General features: G+C 38.5%; 1 pseudogene; it reads right to left on the bottom strand.

Moving 5' to 3' along the window:
• Positions 1 to 15520: 15520 nt before the first annotated feature.
• LOC122119842 lies at positions 15521 to 24806 on the bottom strand (annotated as a pseudogene).
• Positions 24807 to 25320: the final 514 nt, after the last annotated feature.

Raw genomic sequence — 25320 nt, forward strand, 5'->3', positions numbered from 1 at the left:
GCTTCTGTATCACAAACCTAAATCAATATCAAAAGCAACTCTATGTTTTCAGGTTGTCAACATATGCTAGGCCCAAATTCCATGCAGAGACTTCAGTGGCCATGGAGAACAGAGCTACTTCAGGGCAATGAACATACTCTACACAAGGCTGTAGTGTTGGATGCATATTATGGTATACTTGTTCACAATCATGCACTGAGTATCAGAAAATATACATCACATATGCATTTTAAGAATGCATGAGGAATAGGAAAATTTTTCTAATGAGATTGCCAGTGGTCTGTTACATGTTTATATTCATTGCACTATAATGGATCTTATCACTTATTTTGAAAATTCTTAGGAGCATGTGTTATCTGAACAGAGGATTTATTTAGACATATAATGGGCCTCAGTCTCACAAGGTGTTGGTACTGGTTTGAATCATAAATCTATAGTTACTTTTTTGCTTTGTATATGTTTTTATTATAAAAATACTGTACAGAGGGGTTACAGTTACATGAGTAGGGTAAGGAGTACATTTTGTATGGAGCATATCTTTTCATCCTTAGAGCAAGTTTGGTAAGAGAAAGTAAATTAAACCCCTCTGTACAGTATTTTTACAATAAAACAAACACACATATAAAAAGAAAGTAAATTATATATTCAATGTAGTGACTGAGATAGACCAAAGGCCATGACAAATGTAGGAAATGGAAATGAATGAGAAAGTTCAAGTTTGAAATAAGGAAGAAATTATTTCAACCATTGGGTCCTGGTGTTAGGTGAGAGCTCTGTGTCCTTCAGAAAGTTCTGGGTAAATCAAAGCAAAGAGAAATTGTTTTATAACTCTACAGTAACTGATCTTAAATTTTCATTTTTATATTGTCTTAGATTTTATTAGTATATATTGTAAAAATGGGATTCCTTATGATATTTTATACGTTTGTGATTTCTTATAAAATTCACCTCATCCCTCTTGCTTGTTCCACCACAACTTTTCAAATCAACTTTCATGACCTCCATTATTGTTTTTATTCATAGATGAGAAGTTTTTAGTGTTAGAAATCACAGAAACCTTTTGATAAAAATCAGTAAAAAGTTTTGCTACATTTTCCCTTTTCCCTTCCTTCCCTTGTCTATATCCTTCATCCATTTCCCCATGAACTTCTGTCACTACCACTAATCTTTTTCTGCCTCCTATCTGTCCATCCTTCAATACATCCATTCATCCATGCCTACCTTCTCTTCATCCAGAATGTACATATTGTGTAAGTTCACTTAAAACTGCCAAGATGAAAGTAGAAAGAATATTATTACATTATATAGAAGCTGGTCGCCTGTGACTCATGCCTGTAATCCTAGCTAGTCATGTGGCTGAGATCATGGTCCAAAGTCAGTCTGTGCAGGAAAAGTCTATGATACACTCATATCCAATTAACCACTAAAATGTGGACTGTGGCTCAAATGGGCGAGCACTAGCTTGAGGGTAAAGGATCAGGGACAGTACTCAGGCCCAGTGTTCAAGCTGCTGGACTGACCAAGAAAATTATACAAGGTCCTAAAACCAAATACTCTTCCAGTAGCATCATAAAATACATCACAAAATGAGGATTCAATGTTTTACTCAGTAATACATATTCAACTGCATGAACAAAATATCTGAAATCAAGAAGGAATGTGAAAAATAAGTTCATTAGAAACAATTATGTTTTAAATGTTTTTATTGTGAAAATACTTTACAGAGGGGTTACAGTTACATGAGCAAGGTAATGAGTACATTTCCTATTGAACATTGTTACCTTCTCCTTTGTTTTCCCTACCATCCCTTCCCTCCCCAGCTCCTAATTCCTCCCTCCCCCCCTGCCCAAGTTGTAAAGTTTATTTTCAACGTAGTGTCTTGTACATCTCATTGTTATAATGGGTCAACCTGTATCCTTATTTCAGCATTTTGTTATTTCCCTTCCCCTCCCCAAAGTAGAAAAATTTATAGACAAGATGAAGGGCACTAACATCAAATACAGTGAAAACAGGGTTTATACCACGGGGCAAGTATATACAAAAGAAACAAAAAAAAAATCACACAGTACATTATAAATACATTAAAAACAACAGCAGGAAAAATAAAACCACGTTGTGTCCCTATCTTGGTTCATTTTGCTTAGCATCATCTTATATGGTCATATGTACATAGCTTTTGACCTTTTCTGCTTGTCCTAGACATATACTAGTTATTGCAAATAAGGGAAACCGTGGGACCTATTTATCTTTGGGCCTGACTTACTTCACTTAGTATAATTTTTTTCCATGTCTTTCCATTTCCTAACAAATGGGGTGGTGTAATTCTTTCTGATGGAGGCATAGAATTTATAGAGTTCATATATATCACATTTTCTTTGTTTTTTTGTTTTTTTGGGTCCGGTCATGGGGCCTGAACTCTGGGCCTGAGCGCTGTCCCTCAGCTCTTCAGCTCAAGGCTAGCGCTCTACCACTTGAGCCACAGCGCCACTTCTGGCTTTTTTCTTTTTGCTTATGTGGTGCTGAAGAATTGAACCCAGCGCCTCTGGCATGCAAGGCATGCGCTCTACCACTGAGCCACCTTCCCAGCCCCGTTTGTTTGTTTTTTTTTGTATATCACATTTTCTTGAACCATTCATCTGCTGAGGGGCTTCTGGGTTGGTTCCATATCTTAGCTATGGCAAATAATGCTTCAGTAAACATAGTTGTGCTGGTGGCTTTAGTATGGTCTTGTTTGGGATCATTCAGGTAAATGCCCAAAAGTAGGATTGCTGGGTCATAGGGGAGCTCTATGTGGACTCTTGAGGAACCTCCATACTGCTTTCCAAAGTGGTTGAACAAGTTTACACTCCCACCAACAATGCAGTAAGGTTCCCTTCTGTCCACATCCCTTCCAGCATCTGTTGTTATTAGAGTTCTTGATTTTAGCCATTCTAACTGGAGTGAGATGGTATCTCAATGTTGTTTTGATTTGCATTTCTTTTATGGCTAGGGAGGTTGAGCATTTCTTCATGTGTCTATTGGCCATCCTTTCCTCTTCAGAGAAGTTTCTCTAAGTCTTTAGCTCACTTATTTATTGGGCAGTTGCTTCTTTGAGGATTTGTTGTTGGGGGATTTATATTTTTGAGTTCCAAGTATATTTTAGATATGAGACCCTTGTCCGTTGCATGACTAGTGAAGATCTTCTCCCAATGCGTAGGGTTTCTATTGATCTTGCTAGCTATGTCCTTTGCCATGGAGAAGCGCTGCAATTTCACGCAATCCCATTTGTCCAACCTTTCTTTGATTTGTTGTGTTTCTGGGTCTCTATTAAGAAAATATCGGCCTGCTCCAAGGCCACCTAGGGTTTCTCCTATTCCATCCTGTAATGTTTTCAGAGTGTGTGCTTTGACTCCGAGGTCTTTAATCCGAAATTTTTTAAATAGAGACCCAGAAACACAAGAAATCAAAGAAAGGTTGGACGAATGGGATTGCATGAAGTTGCAGAGCTGCTGCATGGCAAAGGACATAGCTAGCAACATCAATAGAAAGCCCACGGATTGGGAGAAGATCTTCACTAGCCATACAAGGGACGTGGGTCTCATATCTAAAATATACCTTTAACTCAAAATATTAAATCCCCCAACAACAAATCCTCAAAGAAACTACTGCCCAATAAATAAGTGGGCTAAAGACTTAAAGAGAAACTTCTCCGAAGAAGAAAGAAGGATGGTCAATAGCCACATGAAGAAATGCTCACCTCCCTAGCCATAAAAGAAATGCAAATCAAAACAACATTGAGATACCACTTCACCCCAGTTAGAATGGCAAAAATCAAGAACTCTAATAACAACGTGTATAGTTAATTCTGTCAACACCAGTTGTTGAAGATCTTGTCTTTCTTCCATCCTGTGTTATTTGCTCCCTTATCACAGTTTAGGTGGGCATAGTTCTTTGTATTCATTTCTTGGTCCTTTATTCTATTCATTGGTCCTCAGGGTTGTTTATGTGCAGGAACCAATGTTTTTTTTTTTTTTTTTTTTTATAAATATGGCTTCCTAATAGAGTTTGAAGTTCAGTATTGATACTCTTCCAGCATTGTTTTTCCTGATAAGGATTGTGTTTGCTATTTGGGGTCTTTTGTTATTCCACGTGGATTTTGGGATTGTGTTCTCTATTTCATTGAGGAATGTTGTTGGGATTTTGATTGATATTGCATTGAATTTGTAGAGAGCTTTGGGCAGTATTGAAATTTCATGGTATTAATCTTCCCAATCCAGGAGCATGGAAATTTTTCTACTTTTTGTTTCCTGGTCGTGGGGCCCGAAGTCTGGTTTTGGGTGTTGTTGCTGAGCTCTTCAGCTCAAGGCTAGCATTCTACCACTTGAGCCACAGCAACACTTCTTGCTTTTTCTGCTTATGTGGTGCTGAGAAATCGAACCCAGGGCCTCATGCATGCAAGCAAGCACTCTACCACTGAGCCACCGTCCTAGCCCGGTTTTTCCACTTTTTAAAATCTTAGATTTCTTTTTTTCCCCAGTTTGTAGAGTTTTCTCCATAGAAATACTTCACATCCTTGGTTAAGTTAATTGCTAGTTTATATTTGAGGCGACTGCCTAAGGAGTTGCTTTCCTATTTAAACATTGCTCTTCTCATTGTCGGCATACAGAAAAGCTACTGAAGGTTGCATGGTTTCCCTAGTTTGTACTAACTAGAATATGTCTATGATATTCTTAAGAGGAATCTCAATCGCTCAATTGCTAAGTGCATTGGACCATATATAATGAAGTATATCAACATGAACTCCAAGAATTGGAAATAAGTGGTTTTTCTTATGTCCTGTGCACAGTTATTTCTTTTTTTTTCTGTTTTAGTTTTCTGTACCCTTTATCTTATATATGAGTTTATCTGATCCATGGAGAGGAAAGGGAATCATGGAAAAAGCAGAAGAAAGGATGATCTAATGCAACAATGGTATTCACTGGACTTTATGTTGGAAATGAAGTATGCAACTTGGGTGGAAGGTAGTATGGAGGAGTAAGCAGGAGAAAATGGGGGAGGGGGGGTGACAGTGTTTTAAAAGAAATGTATTTATTACCTTATGTATCTGTAACCCCATGTTCATCATTTTATAATAAAGATATTAAAAAAGAAGAAAAGTTGCTGAATTTTTTACAATTAGTTGAATTTTTTAAATGAAAATACCGTACATAGGGGTTATAATTACATGAGCAAGGTAATGAGTACATTTCTTATCAAGCATTGTTGCCTTTTCCTTTGTTTCCCCTTAAAATCACTTTCAATCTCCCCCTCCCCACTGCCTCCCCCTCCCCCCCCCCCCCACCTCCCTCCCTGGCCCCCCAAAGATGTAAAACTCGTTTTTTTTAAATTGTGAAAATACCATACAGAGGGGTTACAATTACATGGGCAAGATAGCGAGTACATTTCTTATCAAGCATCGTTGCTTCCTCTTTGATTCCCCTTCCCATCCCTTCCCCTTTCTATTCCCCTCCCCCACCCCCTACTCTCCCACCCCACCCCCTGCCAAAGTTGTAAAGTTCGTTTTTCTTTTCTTTTCTTTTTTTATTGTGAAAATATCATACAGAGGGGTTACAATTACATGGGCAAGATAATGAGTACATTTCTTATCAAGCATTGTTGCCTCCTCCTTTGTTTCCCCTTCCCATCCCTTCCCATCTCCCTCACCCCCTATCCCCTCCCCCATGCCCCCTCCTCCCCGCCAAAGTTGTAAAGTTCGTTTTTCGCAATAACATCTTGTACTTCTCATTGTTGCAATGGGTCCACCTGTAACCCTATTTAAACCATTTGTTTTTTCCCTTCCCCTCCACAAATTATACCAACATCAAATACAGTGAAAGCAGGGCTTATGCCATGGAGGAGGTATACAAAGCAACAAAGAAATCATGAATATGTTGGAAACAATCGTAAGAAAGAAAAAAAAAATTTGAATCCTTATCTTGGGGTTCATTTCACCTAACATCAACTTGTCTGACAGTTTCTGTTTGTCTCAAACATATACTAGTTATTGCAAATAAGGGAAACCATGGGACTATATTTCCTTGGGCCTGGCTTACTTCACCTAATATAATTTTTTCCAAGCCTTTCCATTTCCTAACAAATGGGGCAATTCCATTCTTTCTGACGGAGGCATAGATTTCCATTGTGTATATATACCACATTTTCTTGATCCCTTCATCTACTGAGGGGCATCTGGGTTGGTTCTTAGCTATAGTAAATAATGCTGCAATAAACATAGTTGTGCTGGTAACTTTAGTGTGGTCTTGTAAACATTTGGGTAAATGCCCAAAAGTGGGATTGCTCGGTCATAGGGGAGCTCTATGTGGAGTCTTTTGAGGAACCTCCATACTACTTTCCAAAGTGGTTGAACAAGTTTACACTCCCATCAACAATGCAGTAAGGTTCCCTTCTGTCCACATTCCCTCCAGCATCTGTTCTTATTAGAGTTCTTGATTCTAACTGGGGTGAGGTGGTATCTCAATGTTGTTTTGGTTTGCATTTCTTTTATGGCTAGGGTGTTTGAACATTTCTTCCTCTGTCTATTGGCCATCCTTCTTTCCTCTTTGAAATCTATTTTATCTGATACTAGGATTGCAACTCCTGCTTGTTTATGGGGGCCGTTTGCTTGGTAGATTTTGTTTCAGCATCTTACATTCAAAATGTGTTTGTTTTTATGGGCAAGGTGTGAATCCTGAAGGCAGTAGATAGAAGGATTTTGCTTTTTAATCCAACTTGACAGAGTATGTCACTTAATTGGAGAGTTACGTCCATTAATGTTAAGGTCTGAGAGGCATTTGGGAGTTCCTGCCACTTTATCCACCACCTTGGGGGCTGTGGCAACTGGGTTCTTCCTATGGTTCTTGGATTCTCAGTTTGGGTGTGATATCTTGGCCTTTATTGTGGTATTGTTGGTTTTCTATGTGTATGACATCTTTAAGAATCTTTTGTAGGGCTGGTTTGGTGGAGATGTATTGTTTCAATTTTTCTTTGCTATGGCAGGTTTTTATGTGGCTTTTGGTTATGAAGGAGAGTTTAGCTGGGTACAGTATTCTTGGTTGATAGTTGTTTGTCTTTAGCGCATGGCATATATCATTCCAGGTTCTTCTTGCTTCAATTGTCTCTGCTGAGAAATCTGAGCCTATTTTGATTGGTTTCCCTTTATAGGTGATTGATCTTTTCTCCTTGACAGCTTTAAGGATGTTTTCCTTGGTTTGAATTGATCCTGTGTGGATTATAATGTGATGGTGGGATGTCCTGTTCTGGTCTGGTCTATTTGGGGTTCTAAAAGCTTCTTGTATCTGAATAGGCCTATCTTTTTGCATGTTTGTTAAATTCTCTGCTAGGATCCTGTTAAACAAATTTCCTAGACCATTAACTTCTGTCTCTAGGTGCTCCTCTATATCCATTATCCTCAGATTAGGCCTTCTGATGGTGTCTTCCAAATGTTGAATAGATCTATCATATTTCTTGGATTTGTCTTGGATGGTTATATGTTCTTTCTCTATAATATCTAGGCTTTCTTCAATCCCTGAGATTCAATCTTCTGCATGGTCTAACCTGCTGTGAAGACTTTCTACTTTGTTTTTTGTTTATTTTCCTTCTAATTGGCTGGTTCTGATGGCTTCAAATTCTTTTTGGAGCTTTGTTTTAGATCTTGTATGAACTTCTTCCTTAATTTGGTGTTCAGTGTTTATTCTCAAAATACTTATTTGATTGTTTATGGTTTCCTTGGATTCCCATTCCTTCTTTTTTTTTTTTTTTTTTGGGTCTGGTCATGGGGCATGATATCTGGGCCTGGGTGCTGTTCCACAGCTCTTCAGCTCAAGGCTAGTGCTCTACCACTGGAGCCACAGCACCACTTCCGGCTTTTTTCTTTTTTCTTATGTGGTGCTGAGGAATAGAACTCGGGGCCTCTGTCATACAAGGCAAGCGCTCTACCCCTGAGCTACCTTCCCAGCCTCTGACTTCCATTCCTTCTATCGTGCTCTATTCAGCATTCCCTTTGTGGTCTCCCTGACTTCTTTCATCTTTCTGTTTATGGATTCCATGAATGCTCTATTGATCTTTGTCTATTGTCATCTCGCTCTCTCAATTCCTGTATTATTCTTTAATTAGCTTCCTCTGTTCACACAATTCCTGTATTTCTCTTTGAGTGTTCTCATGCCATTCCTGACTTTTTCTTTGTTTTCGGCCTGTTCCCGAAATTCCTGTCTATCTTTTTGACTGATCTCAGCCTGCTCGCTGAGTGTTCTCAAACTGCTCATGCAATTCTGTGTCAATCTTTGAGTAGCTTCCTCACGCTCATGAGATTCCTGTATTGATCTTTGGTTTGCCTCCTCTCTCTCCCTATCATTCTCACATTGAGTTCTTTGCAGGTTTTCACTCTTTTCATTTACCATGTTTACCGGTAATCTTTGTAGAGCTTTTTTGGGAACTCTCCTCTGGATTATTCATTTTCTGTTCTGTCCCCTGATTATCATGAGTGGGAGTTGAGATACCCGGGCTTTCTATTTTTCTTGTGTTTTTCCAGCTTGTTCTGCCCATTTGGGATGAAAATAACAACAGTTTTGTCTTAGAACACTAATTTAAGGCAAGCATCAACCAAAGTCCGTAGTTGCACAGTCAAAAATCTGCAGATTCAGTGTAGTTAAACAGATACAAACTATTCAACATCAAACAACTATGTCTTAGTTGCCTAAGAACAGCAAAGAAGAATTTGGCCAACCAGAAATTATTAGGAGAAATGTGGGTAAAAATAGGATTAGCGGGATGTGGAAACGTAAAGGGAGAATGAAATCAACCTAGTCCTCATCTCAAAGAGGGAAATGGATTGGACAGGATGATAGCAGAGAGAGAAAAAAAACGAAGAAAAAGAAAAAAGAGACAAGAAAAAATGGAAAAACAAAAATAAAAAATTAAAAAGTGAAACACTGAAAAACTACATGTTTATAGAAGTAGTATTCAGAGAAGAATGGGGATGGGATGATAGGAGGGGAGGGATAGAAAGGAGACATGAAAAACTAAAAAATAAAAATGTTTAAAATATTATATGGGTATAAAGACATAATACTGTTATTAAGGAATTTAAGCCTAAGAGATTTTGAATTGAGTAATAAATTTCTGGATTAAGTGTGTACACAATGGGGGATAAAGTCTAATAATCGACAACGGGTATATTTGAGGATGACTAGAACATCAATTAAGTCACGCAAAAAAGATCAAAAGAGAGGAAAAAGTGAAAAGAATGAGAAAGAAAGAAAGAAAAGAATCGTAAGATCAGCAGAGATAAAAAGCACACATACATATACACCTAAAATAAAAAATATAAGAGGAAGAAAAAAATAATAGAAAACATTTTTTTTAAATTAAAAATTAAAAGTAAAAAAATAAAAAAATAAAAAAAGGTACAAAAAAAAAAGAGTTCTTTGAATTTTTTTGGGAAGATCCTGTATCTCCCTTGTGTCTGGAACCAGTCTCTTGGTGGAGTCTCTGGTCTGCTTTTGCTGTTTGGTTTTCCTGTGGCTTGATTGGTTACTTAAGTCAGTTTGTTTGGGCAGGCAGAAAAATCCTCTGCTTGACCCAGGATTTTGTGATCCTTCTCCCAGGCTAGTTCAGTGGAAGGGAGATCTGCTTTGAGTATCACAAAAGAGGGAGATGGGTGTTTCCTCTTGTTTCCAGATGCTGTGATGAGGCTAGGTTTGAGGCCTTTCAGCAAACAGTAGCTTTTCCCTGAGGGGCTAGCTTCTGAGACCCTCAGACCCCAGCCTGGAGCTATTCTCAGGGTTTATGTTTACTGAATTTCAATTGATTGTCTAGGCTGCTGTAGGGAGGGGCAACTCTGGCTCTGTTTACCTAGTGAAGAAAGCCACTTCTCTGGGGTTGGATTTTCTCTGCCTGGGCTGGGTGACTTCTATGTGGGTGCAGCTGAGCCAGGCTGGTCTGGTTAGGTTCCTGTGACCTGCTGGATGACTCTTTTGTTTTCTTCCAAGGCCTGAGTTGGAGCTAGCTGCTCAGCCAGGCCTTTGTCAGTATCAAAGATGGAGATCTCCGGTAGTGGGGGGGGGGGGAGGGATGGCCTTCCCTTCTCTGCTCCCTGAGGAGTGAGGATGTCAGGGTTGTATTCATGCTGGAGTGTTGGTTCCTGTCTCTGGTCTGCGATCTGCAGGATGAAGAAATCTGTTCCCTATCAGTTCTTGCTGGTGTTGAATAAAATCCGCTTGCCGCTCCATCTGGTGCCTTTGTCTGGAATTCTGTGTTGTAGGTATGGCGGCTATGGCCGCTGCCACCGCCACAGCTGCAGCTATGGCTGCTGGCAAGTGCTCAGATCTGTCTCCTTGCCTGGATTTTCCCTCTCTGGCCTAACTCTCTGTACTGTGATGGCACACTTGGTGAAATGCTCTGGCCTAGGACTGTTCAGTGGAACACTAAAACTGCTTTCTATGCAAGAGCTTGTTCAGCCTCCCTCTTCTCCTCTGCCATCTTCCTGGAACTCCTGTCTTTCACTTCTTTATTTAATTCCTAGGTATTTTATATTTTGTGGGGCTATTACAAAAGGAGCTGCTTTCTTGATTTCAGCCATGCCCGTCTCATTGTTGGCATACAGAAAAGCCATTGATTTTTTTTGTCGGTTGTGGGGCTTGAACTTTGTGCTTGGGCACCGTCCCTGCATTCTTCAATTCAATGGGAGCACTCTACCACTTGAGCCACAGCACCACTTCCGGTTTTCTAGTGGTTTATTGGAGATAAAGAGTCTCACGGATTTTCCTGCCCAGGCTTGCTTTGAAGCACAATCCTCAGATCTTATCCTCCTCAGTAGCTAGGATTACAGGGTGAACCACCGGTGCCTGGCTAAGCCATTGATCTTTTTAGGGTTAATTTTTGTTCTCTGCTTCTTTTCCAAAGTTTTTTATTTTTTTAATTGTGAAAATAACATACAGACGGGTTACAATTACATGTGCAATGGGCAAGATAGTAAGTACAGTTCTTATCAAGCATTGTTGCCTGCTCCTTTGTTCCCCTTCCCATCTCTTCCCATCTCCCCCCCTCATACTGCCGCTCCCTCCTCTGCACGCCACCCCCCCTGCCTAATTTGTAAAGTTCGTTTTTCGATATAACGTCTTGTACATCTCATTGTTGTAATGGGTCCACCTGTAACCCTATTTAAACAGTTTGTTTTTTCCCTTCCCCTCCATAAATTATATCAGCATCAAATACAGTGAAAGCCTCCATCAGAAAGAATGACATTGCCTCATTTGTTAGGAAATGGAAAGACTTGGAAAAAATTATATTAAGTGAGGTAAGCCAGGTCCAAAGAAACATAGGTCCCATGTGTTAGGTTTTTATTTTTTATTTTTTTTATTTTTTATTTTTTTTTTAATTTAATTTTATTTTATTTGTGAACATACTGTACAGAGGGGTTACAATTACATGGGCAGGATAATGCGTACATTTCTTAACAAGCTGTGTTAGGTTTTCAAAAAGAGGTACTCGAGTAAGAACAGCACCAGCACGCACGTGGTATTCAGGTAAGGGGTAGGTTTATTCAGTAGACCTGCTGGGACCAGGCAAGGTTGGCACTCCATGTGGCTGGGAAAGGCCTGGGAATGAGAGAGAGCTGGGAAAGAGGAAAGAGAGAGGGAGCAGAGAGAGCTAGAAAGGAACAGAGAGAGAGAGCTAGAATAGAACAGAGAGAACAAAGAGCTAGAAACGAACAGAGAGAGCAGAGAGCTAGAAACGAACAGAGAGAGCAGAGAGCTAGAAACGAACAGAGGGAGTGCCTGGGCCTGGGCTAGGCCTTATCTAGGGTATGGGCGGGGAAAGGTGTGGCCACATCAAATTCAGATGTGACCTCTTCCAGGTGTTCCAGTTGCCTAGGTAACGCAGGTACTGGGTGGATACTTTGCTGCGAGGAGGGTGGAGTCTGCTAGCCATCCAGGAGCGGACCTTACACCATGGTTTCCCGTATTTGCAATTACTAGTATATGTCCGAGACAAGCAGAAAGTGTCAGACAAGTTGATGTTAGGCGAAATGAACCCCAACATAAAGATTCAAATGTTTTTTCTTTCTTGCGATTGTTTCTAACATATTTATAAGATGATTTCTTTGTTACTTTGTATATACCTCCATCATGGTATAAGCCCTGCTTTCACTGTATTTGATGCTGATATAATTTGCCAAAGTTTTGAATCAGCTTGAGTAATTTGCAAGTGGAGTCTGTGGGTGAATCCTAGGTGTTTTTTAAAGCCAGTATTTGAAGGTATATATGAAATCAATTGTGCTTTCGAGTTTAGTTTCTTTTATCTTAATGTATTAAAAATTTAGTTTGTGCCAAATGGATAAAAGAGAATTTATTTTTCCAATTCAAAATAGATTGACTTTTAAATTTAATTTCTGTATTATTTTAAATTTTTTAGGGCATATGATAATAATGGATTTCATTGTAAAAAAATTTTTTTTTTTGGGTCCGGTCGTGGGGCCTGAACTCTGGGCCTGGGCATTGTCCCTCAGCTCTTCAGCTCAAGGCTAGCGCTCTACCACTTGAGCCACAGCACCACTTCCGGCTTTTTTCTTTTTGCTTATGTGGTGCTGAGGAAGCGAACCCAGGGTCTCATGCATGCAAGGCAAGCACTCTACCACTGAGCCACCTTCCCAGCCCCTGTAAAAATTTTATATGGGCCTATAAATTCTTTTGATCTGATGTGCCTTTATCCATTAATTTTTATTTCATTTGAAAAGTTAAATTATTCTAATGGCCTGCAGGATTTTATTTCCTTCATGCATGTAAAATCCCTCCTGTTTTCATAAAGCATATCTAAACCTTCTGAAAGCAACACAAAATCAGATAAACATTTTCATACAGCATTTGTCTCCCAATTCCCACCTTCCCCCAAAAAGCAAAAAAGGCAAATCATGTCTCATTGGCCAAATCTAGCCTGCTTTTTATGAGTAAAGTTTTCTTGAAACACAAAAGAAATCTAATTTCATGTGGATATGTTTTCCTCATTCCATTCTTATTTCTGTCCTATTTATCTTTGAACTTCTCTTTTCTGTGCCATTGACTTTCTCCCTGCCTACCATCCATACACACTTGCTTCAACACATCAAACCATTCATGTATGCATTGTTTTCATTCCTTCATTTAAGAGAAAAGAGGGTGAATTTAGTAAAATCTCAACTATGAAGAAATTAGCAAGAATTACAAAGTGCTATGCCAAAGCACTAAAATCAAATATCACACGAGGATTCAGTATTTTACACAGTAATATAAAATCAAGTCCAATAATGAAATTGTAAAATAAGAAAGCTAGACAAAACTCTAGAAACTGACGAAGTATTTTGATCATATCTGGATTACCGTATTGAGGAAGTTGGAAATACAGTACACTTACATTTTCATTTGTTAAACAGCATGCCCTCAACCCCCCTCACAATATTTGTCAATACATTGTTTTATTTTTAACAAAAATTGAATTAATACGAATTAATGGTCAGTTACATAATCATTTGTTTGAAATGTAAATGGGAAAAGAGGTTCAAACACTTTGGGAATCAGTATAGAGGTTCCTGAAGACTCCATATAGAGCTCCCCTATGACCCAACAATCCCACTTGTGGGATCACAAAAAAGACTATACTAAAGCTACCAGCACAACTATGTTTATCACAGCATTATTTACCATAGCTAAGATATGAAACCAACCCAGATGCCCCTCAGTAGATGAATGGATCAAGAAAATGTGGTATATATACACAATGGCATTCTATGCCTCCATCAGAAAGAATGACATTGCCCCATTTGTTAGGAAATGGAAGGCTTGGAAAAAATTATATTAAGTGAAGTAAGCTAATGTCGAAGATACATAGTCCCATGGTTTCCCTTATTTGCAATAACTAGTATATGTCTAGGAGAAGCAGAAATGGTCAAAAGCTCTGTATGTATTACCATATAAGATGATGTTAAGTGAAATGAATCGCAAGAGAGGGATACAAGTGCTTTTTTCTTTCTTACTATTGTTTTTAATGTATTTATAATATATTATGTGATTTTTTGTTTCTTTTGTATGTTCTTCCTCCATGGTTTAAAACCTGTTTTCACTGCATTTGATTCCTGTACCCTGAATTTTGTATATACATTTTTTTAATTTGGGGAGGGGAAGGAAAATAACAAAATGCTGAAATAAGGATGCAAGTTGATCCACTGTATAAATGAAATGTTGTAAACGAACTTTACAACTTTGGTGAGGGAGGAGTTGGCGAAGTGTGTAGGGAAGGGATAGTAGGGGAAATACAAAGGAAGGGTTAACAATGCTGGATAGGAAATGTACTTGTTACCTTACTCATGTAATGGTAACCACTCTGTACGGTATCTTTATAATAAAATATGTATTAAATATGTATAAATAAATTTAATTAGCTTCAGAAGAAACGTAATGAGTACTGGAACAGACAAGAAACAAGTGCAAATATGTCTCTGTGTCTTAAATATGTGATTTTTTAGACATAGTATTGAAGCCACTAAGTCAACCTATTTGAAATAATAAGTAATGCTTTCCTGACCAAATTAAGAGTTTTGAAAGATGACAGATACAAAATGTTCAAATATCAATAGATTCTCATAAGTGATATAATTACAAGAAATAATATTTTTTTTTATTGTGAAAATACTGTACAGAGGGGTTACAATTACATGGGCAAGATAAGAAATAATCTTATGTATATTTAATGCAGAAATTTTTATGTACCAAATAATAAAAAGTGGATAAACAACAACAAATTGAGAGTTATGCCATGCCATGCCAGAGCCAACTATGATGCACTACGTATCTTTTTATTCCAGGCGTTTATCCTTAAGACTAAAATCTTAAGAGAAAACTCACAATCTTCTACATTGTGACTTTCAATTGAAGAGTAATTTTGTAGCATATACAAGTCATTCTTAAAGCCCTATGAAGAAAGCAGAATGAGAGGGAAGTCGAAGAGACAAGGAGATGGAGAATCAGAAAGGGAAAAAGAGACAGAGAAATAGGAAAACTCCCAGAAAAGAGACTCAGGATTATTGCAAAAGACAAAGGTGTGAATAGAAATATACAAGTATTGAACAAATCAATCTCTAAGGATCATGTTAAAAGATGAAACTTTTTGAAGAGGAAGATACTAATGAAATGTATTAGAAGACTATGCAACATGGTAGTGTGTGGACAGGAAGATAGTATACTTGAAAACTCAGAAAAATGAATGAGAAAGACAACAGTGAAAAGAAACTGAGAAGAAGAATAAGATGATTAAGTACAGATAAAATAGGAGAACCAAAACTATACAAAAAAAATTCAAATTTAAGTGGTTATCACCACCACTTATGACTACCAGTACTAGAAAAATGGCAAAACACCGTTATTCATTGGAGTAAAAATTCCACATTACAATGTAATAAAACAATGGAAAATGACTAGATTTAGATCACACCTTCTGTATTCAAATTAAATATAGGAGTTTATTCATAAGAAAGCTAATTTCTCCTACTATGTTGTCTTTTATCCCTAAAGCCATGCAGAGAATTTCTATTGGGCATTAACAATATATTGTAACATTTGGGGACAAAAATGCAGCCTAGGAGCCCTGTGGCAGAGGCTAAGATGGAGAAGACCTCCACAGCCACCATGACCTTCCCTTTGGCACTGTGGTAGACAGGCAGGAAGGTGAGCCACACACTGCAGAACACCAGCATGCTGAAGGTCAGGAACTTGGCTTCATTGAAGGTGTCAGGCAGGTTCCTGGCCAGAAAAGCTACAGTGAAGCTGGCCAGGGCCAGGGAGCCCAGGTATCCCAGGACACAATAGAATGCAGTGAGGGAGCCCTTGTTGCACAGGATGATGATGTGGCCATGTTCAGAGTGTGCATCTGTGTCCACAAAGGGAGGAGAGGTTCCCAGCCAGACTCCACAGAGCACCACCTGGATGAGGGTGCAGATGGGGATGATGAGGTTAGGAGCCCCTGATACCAGCAGCCACCTCATGGTTCTCCCTGGAGAAATGGCCTTGAAGGCCAGGACCACAGTCACCGTTTTGGCCAACACTGTGGAAACAGCCACAGTGAAGACAAGTCCAAATGTGATCTGCTGCAGGACGCAGGTGACTGTGTTGGGGCGACCAATGAAGAGCAAGGAACAGAGGAAACAGAAGATGAGGGAGATGAGCAAGATGTAGCTGAGAGTCCGGTTATTGGCCTTGACAATGGCAGTGTCTTGGTGTTTCACAAATATTCCCAAAACAGCAGCAGTGAGCATAGAGAAACAGAGAGCCATGCAGGCCAGAGCCATGCTCAAAGTATCTCCAAAAGCCAGGAAACTTTCATCTCTCAGGAGGCACTGATTTCTCTGTGTGTTAGCATACTGATGATCTGCACATTTCACACAGTGCTCCATCTCTGGTAAAGAGTGTAAGCTATCATTAGTTCTTATTTTGAACTTCTTTTACTTCAAAGAAATTAGGAAATTATTCCCTTAGATGTAATTATAACATGTCATTATGAAATATTAATGCACTTTATATCTTTTCTGAATCATAACCTCCTCCCATTTCCATCTTCTTCTTTATTCAGACTTTTTCATTCAACTCCTTTTTCCCTCAGTCATTAACATATGTATTGATAATGTGCACTTTGGGGCATTCTCCTCTCCTAACAACAATTTCCTACACTTCTGAACATTTATTAACCGTTTGAACTGTGCCCTTTTGTGCAATCCATTTGAAAATTGTAAATAATGTGGGTTACACTTAGTTACACGTCTTTATAAAACATTAATCTTATCCCAGTTGCTCATTCTTGAATTCATCTCAACCTATTTTTCTCTCCAACTCATCTATAAAGTAGTACGAACAGAGAAACCCCTCTTGGGCACTTTATAGTCATGCTCACTTCTTGAAGTGAATCTACCTTTCTGAATACTTCACTGTTCCATGAACAGTTCTGGGCAGAGAGAAATAAAGATGTGCAAGATCTATGTTTCCTGTGTGAATAAAATTAAAAATTTAAGGTGAGCACTGTCCTGATAAGACATGTTTAGTTTCATATTAGGGTTTGCACTTTGTCTTACCCTAGTAATAAGAGGGATTTCTGGAGCTGAGTTTGCCTGCTGTAGAGAAGAAAATATTACTGAAATATGCAATTCAAGCCCATGATCTATCATATTTCATCAGTAGTCCACAACTTGTCAAAATTAAAATATTAACAGAGAAAAGGAAAAAGTGCTCTGCAATCATAATGCCCAAGTTTTGCATTGACTTGTTTGGTTGAAGGAGCCTGAGGAGAGATGAAAAAATTTCTTCTGAAGTCTCAGACTTACCTGTGTCATTAGCAATCTCATTTTGTGGGCAAGGGGTACAATCAAAGCAACAGGCAGCCTTTCCCTCCAGAGGGGATTTCCTGAATCCTGGACCACATGTCTCACTGCAGACAGAGTGAGGAGTCTGAGGAAAATCAGGTATGTGTCTGTAACTCTTCAAACTTTCATAGCCCAAACTCCAAAAATCCATGATTTGTAAAGAATTGGTTATTAAGCATAATGTTTCTAGGTAGGAAAGTGCAATTAGTTGAATTGTTACAGATTCTATATCCCATGATTCCCAAAGACTCATGTGCTACAACTTGATTCCTAGCCTGTTGAACTATTCAGCAGTATGCGATCTTGAAAGGATTGTACCATATGGCAAGGAAGTACATTTGATTGTACAGTCCTATGGAACTTGGTGAATTCATGTCATTATATTTTGTCTGCCTCTCATCTGGGACAAGGGGGAAAGCCTGGAGGAAGACCTTACTTTTATAAGCTCAATATATTTTCCTCTTAGTTTTGCAGCAGCCATGAAGCATGAATCTTGATACAGGTGCCTTCAGTGACTCCTTTCACCAAAGATGCCTAAATAACAGATGAACTAACCATTCTACAGAAGAAACACAATAAAGATCTCCACCATATGAAGTGATTCATCAGATAGGTTATCACAGAGTAGGAATCCCACTAGAAAACTACTATTTTTGGATTTATGACAATGTTCTGAATGAAGAAGTAGGAACACATTTAATTTTTTTAGTTCTGATCCTGGGGCTTGAAGTCAAGATCTAGGCACTGACCTTGAGCATATTTTGCTCAAAATTATCATTCTACTATTTGAGTCACAGCTCTACTTCCAGATTTTTGGTGGTTCATTGGAGATACCAGTCTCACAGGCTTTCCTTGTTGAGCTGACCTTAAACAAGGACATTGAAGTCTCAGCTATCTGAGTAGCTAGGTATAAATTTAAAGGATGACTTTGCTTTATTTGTGTGTCCTTAAAATTACTAGGATTAGATCCAACTCACCCGTATAGTACCAATGGCCCATTCTACCATTTCTTCAGATAAAGACAGTTGATTACCGCGTAGAGCATATGGAGAAAACTTCCCTACTTTCACCTCAAGTTCAAGACCTTCTGGAAAATTCCAAATGTTCAGAATGTCATAGTCTGGGTCCAATTTCCTATTATCATCCAAAATCACTTGCTGTCCAACAGAATTGTGAAACTGGATGTTCCTCAGATAATGGGCCAGCTGTAGAGAGACATCATATTATGAAGTACATCCAGGGTTCAGTCAGAAAATCTGAACTAAGAAAAGTTCCTGATTGCCTTTAATCTCTGACTCTGAATTTGAGACTAGTACAGACCCCTAATGAAGTAAGTGTCTGCGAAAAAAAGTCTGTGGAAGAATAAAAATAATCTTTCTTAATCCTGGTCTCTAAGAAAAGGAATACATGTCTTTGTTCAAGAGAAACCAACACAATATAGTCACGAATGAGACAATTCTCGGTTGCATAGTTAGAGTTTATCAAACTCTATTTTTATTAATGTCTATAGTTTGAGATTGCTCAATTTTTATTACGAAAGTTGAATGAAATTAGATCACATATGATAAATATGGAAAACTCTGCCCAGCAGGTCATCCTTTGCTATTCCTGAAGAAATATATAGGGAAAAATCTAATTTAGTTTAAAAAGCATTAGCTATGGGCATGTTGTGGTTATTTATAAGTAAATGAATTTATAAGCCAAGTACTGGTTACTCACACCTGTAATCCCAGTTACTCAGCAGGCTGAGATATGAGTATCATCATTTGAAGCCAGACTGGGCTGAAAAGTTTATGAGACTTGCAAAACCACCTGAAACCTTCAATTTCATAGAATAACACACCTTCTAGGAAGTGCCTCTACTCATAGTGTGTGCTATCCACATAGATGTAATTACCTGTGCAGAGGAAGGCAGTGTCCCTTTTCCATTTCCCACTGTTTGAACTTCTGTTTGTTGAAGAAGAATCTCATGGAGAGCCTGGGCCACAGCATACACAGCATTGTATATATTGTAACTGTGTCCAGACATAGTCATGTCAAAAACACGCCCAGGCAACGAATCCAAAGAGGCATCATGGGGACAGTTGTCCCATGTTACACAGTCAGACTGAGGATTTGAGCAATTAAAAGACAGAAACCATATCCTAGCAAGGAAAATGTCTTCTGGGTATTTGGAAGGATTAACTGCCTTGACAAAATCTGTGAATCCAGAAATATCTACATGATGTTGTGAGAAAATAAGGGGTACATGCAATGAGCCTAGCATGAAATATCTCCTTTTCATGGTGAAATCCCACTGTGAGTTCATGATACAAACTTTGCCTTTTATTAAAAGTTGCTCAATGCACACGATTAAAGGTATTAGTGAATCATTTTCACCATGTATTATGAGGACATTTGCTGAAGATTTATTTATATCATTATAAACTGCCATGGATTTGAGTACATGTGATATTGATTGGCTTGAGATCACTAGCTCATAGGCTACACAAACTCTGTTCTTGGCCATCTCTTCATTCAGTTCAGCCAGAACCCACAAACCATTCTCATCTTGTAAGTTCAACAGTCCCACCCAGTTCCACCCAAAGTGAAGCAGTAAGGAGACCATGGCATTGGCTATTGATGTGTCCTTTGGAGCATCTGATAGAGAGCAGGAAACTTGTGATGGTCATTCAGGGCATGAGAAAAAGGCCCAAAGGTAATCTAAAGGGAAAGGAAATTGGATGCTTTATGAATTAGAGGATTGCCATTCCATCAACATTTGAGTCTTGATGTATGTGAAGAAGCAGTTGAAGTAGGTGGAAGGTCGATTTCATTTTAGTTTTTGAAAAAATAATTTGTTTTTAAGTAGTTGTATAACATATAAATTGTAAAATATCTCTTGATATTTTCCACTAATCCCATAAACTCCTTCCATCTATATCAACCCCACCCACTCCCTGGCTTTCCTAATTTCATTTTCACATATATAGGTTGCATATTCTGTGTTTTCCCACCCATCTATTCCCTATTCCTCTCATGTTTTTTGTCAGCACCTACCCTTCTCAGATATCCTTCAGTTTTCTGATGTTTATTTTTGTACTGTCAGTAGATAAGAAAAGTCACAGCATGGAGTTCCACCTGTATGTATACCATGCTTTAGTGAAGTATATATATGAGACTATGTCTGTGTTCCATATTTTTTCATATTACATGTTCATATTTTAGATCTAGTTCTCACATATGAGAGAACACATTACACCTTTCTCAATCTGAGCCTGACTTCATTCAAGATAATATCTTTGTGTATGTGTGTGTGTGTGTATGAGTGTGCAAATATATGCCAGAAGAGGGGCACAAACTCATGTCGTTATGCACTTTGTTTGATTTTTCTCTCAAGACTGGTCTACCACTTGAACCAACTTGTTGGTCTACCAGCTTGTTGCTGGTTAATTGCATATAGAAGTTTCCTGAATAGCTAGAATTACTGGTGTGGGCCATTAGTACTCTGCTCAACATCTTCACACTGGCAAGTCATTTTCCATTTACTTATTCTTTTAAAGGAGATTATTGATAAGGTTTGCAACAATAAGTTACTTGTCTGCTCTAACTCTTCCTTATCCTTTCCCAAAGATAGTGGGATATGTATCTATATCTCTATATATCTTTGAGTACTTATTCTTTGATATCACAAAATTTGGTAGGATTATAAATCCAGTCTCTCCCTATAATTCTCTTCTAACACCTGAAATTACACCAAACTAGACGTTTTTTTAAATAACTTTTGACACCATCATACTCACCTGTGGAATTCTGTAGAGTCCCAGCAATGTTCCAATATGGTCAGATGTTAATCCTAATGGTCCGGTAAGTACTGCTGTAGACCTGCTGTCTCTCCTACAGGAGTAGTTTGGGATCTTGTACTTCCCAAAGAGCCAAATGAAGGGATTCTTAAACATTGTCCAAGTTCTGAATTGAACATCATAGACGTCAAATCCCAGAGTCCAGTTACTTAAAATATCAGGGTTTTTGTTGATCTCCTCAATAGCAAAAGCCAAAGCCAACACAAACTGATAATTCTTGAAGACAGACCTGCATAATTAGCATAGACATATAGGAGGATTTTTAAAAAACTTATGACTTTGGTATAGTAAATACTTGCTTCCTTGCCAATGAATTGTTTAAAATATTACCCCAGTTGGAATGGAATATGAATGTAGTGTGTTATGGTTGTATAGAGAAATAGATGAAGACATGAAGGGAATTTGTCATGAATAACATTCTGAAACTCATTTAAGCAGAGAGAGAGCTTGTTTCCCCTCCAACCTGCATCACAGCCAAAATTTTTTGGAGTAGATTTTTATGAGATAGGAAATATTTTGTTGCCTTTATCTTAGGGCAACTTGCTACACCTGTGTGAAAAATAAATCTTTTGTTTTCAGTCACCCAGTTTTTGTTATGTGTTTATATGGCAGATCAGGCTAACTAATGAATGTTCAATTTAAGAGCAACTTTCAGAAGCAAAGTGTTAAGTTGTGAAATATTCTATAGCAAGCTCTGCTCATAGACCCAACATATTGAACAGCTCTTCCTGCAATAACCAGCAGAACAAGAGCTCTAATATCAGGCAAGAGAATTTTATTTTTATTTATGTAACAAAACAAAAGGGATGCATCCATTTCCAAGGAATTCATTATGGAGAGAGGAACCCACACATGAGGGTTGAGGAGACAATTGTGAACAGGCTTTACATTCAAATCCCAGTGCCAAGGCCACCATGGTAAAATGCAGTGATCACTACTCTCTTCCCAGTTTGCTTAGAGTGAAAAAATGAAAAGGAGCCAATAGATAAAAATAAAGAGGATCAAAGTAATTTTCGTTTTTTTCTGTGGGCCTTTTCTGTGTGTCTGTGTATGTGTGCATGTGTTCATGTGCCTCGATGCACTTGCATGTATCCTAAAGAAATTAGTGAAATTAACTATCATTATTTAAATTTAAACAATAAAGGCACATTTGAAATATTAATGAAAGGAATTGTTGGTCAACATGTACTGTAGGTATGAAGTGGTCATAAAGAAAGCCTATAATATTTATGAAGTATTCTAAACAGAAAAGTATAGTGAGTTTGAGGAAAATCTAATTAAACACACATATATTTATGAATAAACTGAAAGCAAGAATGAAGATGTGTGAAAAATATTTCTTAAAATTTGACAACAGTATTTTGACAATAGTATTTTGAAAAAAACAAATTTAGATAAGAATATAATGTAATAGACATAAACATGAAAGGATAATCAGAGTTTTGACCACAACATCTATAGCAAGGTGTCTTATGATGAAGTACTCACACTTGAATTGTACATACAGGAAAGATATAATAGAAATGGGACCCATATCATATAGGTGTGCCCCCATTTTCCTAAGAGCTTACTCTTCAGCATAATCTATATGTCAGGAGAACATGGCAGGAGATCGTTATAATACTGAAGAAAAAAATTATTCCTGGAAAGGTGGCTCAGTGATAGAATGCTTGCCTTGCATGCATGAGGCACTGAGTTCAATTTCTCAGCACCACATAAGCAGAAAAAAGCCAGAAGTGGTGCTGTGGCCCAAATGGTATAGTGCTATCCTTAGCTGAAGAGCTGAGGAACATCACCCAGGCCCAGAGTTCAGGACTCATGACTGGAAAAAAAATTATCCACTAAGATTATTGTATCTAGCAAAGATACCCGTTAGAAATGTAGGAAGTATAAAGATGTTCCCTGAGAAGCACAGGTAAGGGATTGTATCTCCACTAGACCTTTATCACAAGAAATACTATAGTAAGTCATCCCAAAACAAAAAAATATATAAGAATGTATACCCTGTATCTTCTGAATGCAATAAAATTTGAGTGGAACAGCAACACGAATCACAGAAAATACTCGCTCAGGAAAGTAAACAATTCATTGCATAGTCTTCAGTAGGTTTTGAAGTGATAAGAAAAGAAATTTAATTGTTTTTGGGACTCAGTGCAAAAGAATACATAAAATATCAACTATGGCACACAACAAGGCAGTTCTCAGAGGACAGTTCATGTCTGTAAGTGCTTATATCAACAAATTAGAAAAATCTCAAGTCAATACCCTAATGATTGCACTTTAAAGACAGACCTGACAATTCCAGGAAGATGGTGGCATCATCACAAGTCAACTCCCTATGTGTCTCTGACAAAACAGACACTTAGGGTACCAGCATACACTTCACCTCAAGAGATGCACACCAATCAAACTTTACAGAGACTCATTCTTTTTTTTTTTTTTTTGGTCAGTCTTGGGACTTGAACTCTTGGCCTTGGCGTTGTCCCTCAGCTCTTCAGCTCAAGGCTAGTGCTCTACCACTTGAGCCACTTCTGGCTTTTTCTGCTTATGTGGTGCTGAGGAATTGAACCCAGGGCCTCATGCATGCAAGGCAAGCACTCTACCACTGAGCCACCTTCCCAGCCTGGAGACTCATTGTAATAAAGAAGTAATCTCCTGTCAGAAATACAAAAGCAGAAAACATAAAGACAGCAGACAGACTTCTGCTGAGCAGCTGCAGTCTAGGCCCTTCACCTCCCCATGCAGCCTAGAGAGAACCAGAAGGACATGCCTGAAGTGCCACCAATAAAAGTTTAAACAGAAGACCAGTGTAATGCTGAAGAAATCACACCACACTGCAGTAAGCCTAGGAACACTAGGAGGGAAAACAGATCAGATCTGAAATCAGCTTGGGGACCCCTACTGAGAGTCTGCTCCAGCTGACACAACACAGAGGAGGAGAGAGAAACCACAGGATAGGGTGTGTGCATATGTGTGTGTGTGTGTGTGTGTGTGTAAACCAGAAGAGGAGACTGAGACTGCCACATCCAGACACCGAGGCCCTTCACCAAGACTCTTCTGCCAGCTCAAAACTGGCTCCAGAATCGGTGAATTCTCATCCGGGACTCTTCCCTGGAGGAACAGCTCCTTGTGGTTATTCAAACTGCCCTGACTGAATCCCCTGCCCTAAGGAGGAGGGAGCATATTTGAAGAGGGCAAAGATCCAAACTGTTTTCCCATACTGTTTGTCATTCACTACTATGGGAGTCCCCTGGGACACAGCCCTGCCTCTCTGCCAGGAAACTACAACGCCAAAGTTTTCCCCAAATTCCTGCCAGGGGATAGCAATGCTACACATAGGCAGGGAATCAAATGGGAAAACAACTCCACAACTGCACCTGTGCCAACACACTACAACTCCCAAACTGATGAAAATTCCCGCCAGCAGACAGGAACACACATAGGAAACACATGCAGCCATAGAGGTACCTGGGAACACCAGGACTCACCTCTACACAGGAAAGAAGGCTGAAAACTATTACATCCTCTATTACGTTTCCAACCCACATCTCTGATGGGAGCAGCTGCATATAGCTCCTGTATCAAGTAGAGTCAAATTACTATTTGGAAATAAGGCTCTTGCTCTAAAGGAGTCCTAATGGGCAATTCCCATAGAAACTGCAATACAGAATAGCCCTGATCTCTGACACACTGAATAGAGAACCTTAATTTTTCTTCTTTTGCTTCATCAGTCTTTAGAAAACATGAATTTTGAAGTTGAATGTTCTGGGTCAAAAACAAGATGATTTGAAATATTTATTTACACAATTTATAAGGTATTGTTTGTATTGAGCACCTATAATATTCTACTCATCCTCATATCATTTTTCTCATCAGAAGTAGTGCTGAACTCTGACATTAGACAACAATTATCTTACCCCTATTATAGAAGGTAGCATTAGGATTCAGAGAGCTTAACCCATTTTTCTTTACCTGATTCCTTCCGCAATTTAGAAGAAAAGGGTTTCATTGTTTGGTTATTTTTTTATTAAAAATTATTAACAATAATTGTTTATCGTGAAAATACTGTACAGAGGGGTTACA

This window comes from Dipodomys spectabilis, unplaced genomic scaffold (assembly GCF_019054845.1).
Source record: "Dipodomys spectabilis isolate Male_0828 unplaced genomic scaffold, ASM1905484v1 ptg000173l, whole genome shotgun sequence".
Classification (NCBI taxonomy): Eukaryota; Metazoa; Chordata; class Mammalia; order Rodentia; family Heteromyidae; genus Dipodomys; species Dipodomys spectabilis.